We start from the raw sequence: 6,000 nt of genomic DNA, 5'->3' as shown, positions 1-6,000 counted from the left end.
CCTCCAGCAGAGGACCCCAAGGTTCTAGGAGATGGAGCCACAAAATGAACCCAGTGGGTCTCTGAGTGAAGAGGTCCATACATGCCTCCTGCTGACCTTGAATGGGTACGCAGAACGGCAGGGGAACAGGAAGATACAGAAGAGCTTGTAACTTATGTATCTGGGAGAAAAATAAGTCCATAGATGGATCTGGCATCAAGCTTCAGAAACAAATAGAAATCTAGAGTTAAGTATGAATAGGAACGAAAGCTCGTTCTCTAAAAAGCAAAAGATGCCAGAGTGGAGGTTCACAGTGAATCAAATTCACCAGCCCCACCAGCTGGGCAGAAAGAACCAAGTCAGAACCAAGCAAGTCAAAACAAGCTCATGATAAACCTTAACGTTTCCAGTACCTAAGAAGATAAAGCACCAGAAAGCAAGGAAAGAGACAGCCTGAGTGCCCTTCGCTCTCCCAAAGTACGTGTTTGGGGGGAAGAGTACGAAGCAACTGGCAGGCCACGTGCTGCTCGCTGGGGGTGTCCTTCTCCACTGTGGGCATCCAGGGCTACTGAGATGCCGGCCGTTAAATGGGAAAGGGTGAGAAAAGGTGCCGGGCAAGGGTGCTATGACTCCCACCAGCACCTGTTCCTCAGGTAGCCAGTCCCCCGAGAGCGGGCAGCAGGCTTGGAAGCTTCGAGGCAACCTGTCTTCTCAGATCGGCCTCAGAGAGGATGCCGCCCTGATCTCTGCACCTCTCTGGGTCTGATTGCTTTGGCATTTGAGTTTAATCCCTCCTTTGCTAAGCTGATGCAAAACAAAAACCATGCTTGCTTTCTTCTTTAGAGATAGAGAGCCCACCCATGCCCCCCCGAGCAGCAGGGAAACAGACTTCTGTTCTCCCGGGTCAGGAAGGAGACACTTAAGGGATGGCGTGCTCCTGAGCCCCTGGCCTCCCCCTCATTCCCGAAGCCAGAGGCTGGAGCCACTGTCAGCTCTCATTAGAGGAGCCGATCGTCCTTGCTTCCATTCTTGAAATGGCAACGATGGGGTAATCACCTCCACGGGGAGTCAGAGTGGGAGGGGGCGCTCTGGCCCAAGTATTCAGGCTCATTAAGACCAGATCCAGGAGATGCTACTTGGCCCCCTGCACTGAGCAATTATAACCTGCTTTGTTCAAATCCCTTGTCATGGCCCAGAAACTAATTGATCCCGAGTCTGGAGGCTCCATCTTGGTGAATGCAGAGACACTATAAGAATAAAAATAATAAGTGGCATGGAAAACTAAGTTTGAGTTTCCCCAAAGTGGTTTCTCTTGAAATACATCATTTTGGGCGTGAACCCATTCAAGGCAGATGGCCTGGTCAACCCAGTTGCAACTAGCTTGGAAAAGTTTGAGCATCTAGTTAGCCTGGTCATTTAGATATGCTGGTTATTCAAGACCAAATATTAACATATTTTGTTAGCTGAAAGTAAACTGATGTTTAAGGGGTGCGGTCCCAGGACTTCCCTCGTGGCGCAGTGGTTAAGAATCCACCTGCCAATGCAGGGGACACGGGTTCGAGCCCTGGTCCGGGAAGATCCCACATGCTGCGGAGCAACTAAGCCCGTGGGCCACAACTACTGAGCCTGCGCTCTAGAGCCCGCGTGCCACAACTACTGAGTCCACGTGCCACAACTACTGAAGCCCGCACGCCTAGAGCCCATGCTCCGCAACAAGAGAAGCCGCCGCAATGAGAAGCCCGTGCACCGCAATGAAGAGTAGACCCCGCTCGCCGCAACTAGAGAAAGCCCGTGCGCAGCAACGAAGACCCAACGCAGCCAAAAATAAATAAATAATTTATAAAAAAATAAAATAAAGGGTGTGGTCCCAGTAGCACAGTGGCCAGGAAAGGGGACCCGAGAAGGTAGGTAAGGAAACCAATAAACTCATTTTCCAAGAGCAGCAGATTCCAAAGGAGCTTCATGATGAACCGAATGCACGAGCCCCACCAGCTGGGCAGCCATAGTCAAGGTTTAACATGAACGTGTTTTGACTTAATTTTTCCAAATATCTCAGGAAGCACAGTGCCTCTTACCTTCCGTTCTGTCTCCAGATCACGCTAGATCTTCATCTGGTGGGGTCACGAGTTCCACAAAACATTCCAATAGGATCACATATGGCCCCCAAAGTGAAGTCTCTGGGAGTCTCTACAAATGATTATTTCCCTTTCAAGGGAATTCAGCCACAGGAGAATCCAAGGAAATGAGGGTCAGAGAAAGGCACGATGCTGGCCAAGATGTCAGCTCTCTCCAGAAACCAAAAAGAGGCAGGTTGAAGGGGTTGGCGTACTCCAAGAGGCTAGTATAGTTGCCATGACTCCTCTAGCCCCAGGGCCAGGGCTGGAGAGCCTCAGGGGAGGCAGTTTCCAACAGCAGGAAGGTTTCTCTTCCTGCCCCCACTGGGATCTTGACTCCAGGAGCCTCTGGCTTTGAAACTGAGGACTAGATCCATTCAGCTATAACTTGCTTGTCTAAGTAAACTGTAACCTGCCCACACTGATCAAGCTTGCTTTAGCTGTTCTTGTGAATTGCACACCCTCCAAGCTTCGCATAGCTTATCACAAGACCCTTTAACCGCCCCCTATAGGTAACATCTGACGTGGGTCACAATAGCAACAGTTGCCCAAGTTGTTTTTCAGGAACTTGGAGCTAGTTCTTGCCCAGCTCAAACTGGTCGAGACCACCAACCATTCAACTGGGCCTGCGTGAGTGTCCAGCGGATGACCTTTTGACAGCAGAGGGCCAAAATCTCTACCTTCAGTCATACTAATGCCACTTTCTGAACGTGCATCCCATGAAGAAGCATGGGGCTCAGATACACCTGAGCAGAGATATCCTGAGGATACAGACACAGGTAGCTGTGTGCACTGAAGCTTCGTTCTGGACAAGCTTGAATAACCAATGGGAGGACAACTTCTTACTTGTAAGCAATTTTCCACCTCCCTCCCTAGACGTACACTGGATACATTCAAAGGGAAAAGACCAGACTGACAGAGCAGCCAGAGGAAGGACTTCAGAGCCAAGAGCGTCCCCAGGCTGAACCGTGTCATCCTGCAAGTAAGTGACGTTGAGTTTGTGCCAACTTGCTGTGGAGTGGCGTGTACCCTTCCTCCAGTCTAGAGATGCGTCCCGATCGCCGTGGAGCAGTCAGAGGAGTCACATCCCCTTAGCCAGTGACGGGTTCACGTAATCTGGGCCCAAGGTAATCAGCAATCAGCTCCTGGCATTCCCCAACCAGAGCGAAGTTCACGACTGTCGCTGGGAATTCCGTCCATGCGCTCTTCTTTGAGGGCAGAGCTGAGGGGGAGATGGGGCAACCACCACCTGAGGTATCATCTTCAGCTAAAGACAAAAGATGTTGGGGGTAGGGGGGGCCAGTTATGGGAGGTGACCAGGAAAAGCACAGCAAATAAGAGTAAAGTTGTTGTGCAGATTTAAGTTGTTGCCTTGTGCCTTGGTAAGAATTTCTAGAAATAAGGTCATCCTTTTCTTCCTGGTACAGGAGGGAGACGCCCTACAGAGGGAAATTCCAAATCTCAGTGTAATCTAAGATTACAAATAAGTATCTTTTACAAAGGGTAATTTCTACTCGGTTTTCCATTTCTTCCATGTCTGCTGTTTAATTACCAGCCTAAAATTATCCTTATACCAAAGAGACATTTTGGGGTCACAAGTTGCACCCCTACAACTCCCTGTTCATATAATCTGTGCAGGTAGGCTTCAAAATTAACTCCTCATAGCAATGCCTTACGGAGCAGACAGGGTAGTTTGATTTTGGGGGGATTTTTTGGCCGTGTGGCATGTGGGATCTTAGTGCCCCGTCCAGGGATTGAACCCGTGCCCCCTGCATTGGAAGTGCAGAGTCTTAACCACTGGACTGCCAGGGAAGTCCCAGCCCCAGCTTTTATAAACAAGTTTGTATAAAAAAATTATATAAAAAAATACTCAGCTTACTACCTACTGGGCATGGCTCTAAGCACTTTTACTTCAAGGTGTTTTGAGCACTAAGGGAATTACGCTATGTTTTTTTTTTAAATCTCATCTACACCTAAGGCGGCTGAGGCACAGAGGTGTTAAGTAACTTGACCAAAGTCACACAGCAGGTCAGTGGTCAGGCAGTATGCTCACTCAGTCTGGACCCAGTCTAATTGAAACACTTGATCCTACCACCTCTATCATGGATGTTCAAGTAGGTCATAAATGCCAATATATGTCAAAATGCAGAAGTCTTCATTGCTTAACAATTGGAAAATCATTTTAACACTATGGACGTATTCCTTTCATGTTAAATGCGTTTCTTAAACCTAAGGTTCCAATTTACCCTTGTGAGGACAACCATTCAAGTTCTTGAGAAAGGAGGATGTGTCCTCGCTTGCAGGGGGGAGCTTCTATGCAGCTTTGAAAGAGAAAGTTGAGCTCACTTTCTAAGTAGAGACCGCTGTGGTAGGCGTGGCTGCCCGGGGTGGGGGGGGGGGGGAGGGGGTGGTGCTGAAAGCAGCTCCCAGAAGCCCTCAATTCAACCTTGAAGCAACCCAGCATCTCTGTCACCTGAGACCTTAAGAAGCACTTTCTATTATTGGGGTCATAAAAAGGACAAGAACAGATACCAAAATGGGATCCTCCACAAGATGGATGTATATTTGTCAAACTTCTAAAAGCATCTTCCTGCCGAGACAGGGCAACAGATCAGGTGGGTTTATAGATTTCTCCCGGCTCTAACGTTTCACGATAGCAATCTTGGTTGTATCAAAGTTCTTTGGGGCGAGGGAGGGGTTGCTTTCCAATTCGCTGGGCAGCCATCACGCAGTGCCGCCCTATTTTACAAACCAAGAAAATTCTGGAGAAAAGCAGCCCCAGGTCTCACGTTACTCCACTAAGAAACGGAGTCTGAAGGCAGAACAGCCTCTCGGGGCCTCCTCCCTATCTGGAATCGTCATTTGCACCTTGCAACCCCAGCAGTGCCCTCGATGAACTGAGCCCTGCTGGACCCAAGTTCATTATCAGCAGGATCTACTGTATACAGTTGTTGAAAATGGATCCTGCAGATGTGGGACAGCTGTTTGTACTTAGCCGTTAAGTGTCCTTGCAATGCTGGCGGCCTCTGACAAAAGGGATGCCTCGTAGAGAACAGTGCATCTCTCAAAGACTTCCTAAATCAGGCCCAGATGTCTACATGCAACTCACATTTCTCCGTGAAGACTTTCTGGAGAACTAGGTTTTTCACTAAGGTATATGCAGGAGAATGTGCAAACCAGGATGCACAGCTCCTAGGGGAAAGATCCTATAGTAGCAGCTGGGTGCTGGGAACTAGGGAAACGCTCCTATCGTGGAGGTCAATCCTCAACGCTACGAAGTTGATAGCTACCTTCGCATCTGTAAAATGGGCATGCTAGTTTGCCTGAGGGCACACGGCCGATGCCAGTACTGGTTGGTCAGGGGCTTTGGCATTCTAAACAGACTCCTATTTAGCCCCAAATATCATTTCCTGTCTTTTCCTAGTAAGAGACTTCCCCATTGTTAGTTGTGTAGACATGATTACCCCAAACAGGGCAAGATCTTCTTGCAGCCAGGTGTGGCGACGTCACTAAAGTTCTAGCAAGTGGGATATAGGTGGAATTGGTGAGCTCAGGTTCTAGGTTATGTTCTTTTTTTTTTTTTTTAATTATTTTATTATTTTTATTATTTTTAATAGTAATCTTTTATTTAGTTATTTATTTTTATATATTTATTTTTGGCTGTGTTAGGTCTTCGTTTCTGTGCGAGGGCTTTCTCTAGTTGCGGCAAGCGGGGGCTACTCTTCATCGCGGTGCGCGGGCCTCTCACTGTCGCGGCCTCTCTTGTTGCGGAGCACAGGCTCCAGACGCGCAGGCTCAGTAGTTGTGGCTCGCGGGCCCAGTTGCTCCGCGGCATGTGGGATCTTCCCAGACCAGGGCTCGAACCCGTGTCCCCTGCATTAGCAGGCAGATTCTCAACCACTGCGCC

The sequence above is a fragment of the Eschrichtius robustus genome, chromosome 14 (genome assembly GCF_028021215.1).
Source record: "Eschrichtius robustus isolate mEscRob2 chromosome 14, mEscRob2.pri, whole genome shotgun sequence".
NCBI classification, from domain to species: domain Eukaryota; kingdom Metazoa; phylum Chordata; class Mammalia; order Artiodactyla; family Eschrichtiidae; genus Eschrichtius; species Eschrichtius robustus.
The sequence above is the reverse complement of the archived record's forward strand: the minus strand, read 5'-3'. Positions refer to the sequence as shown.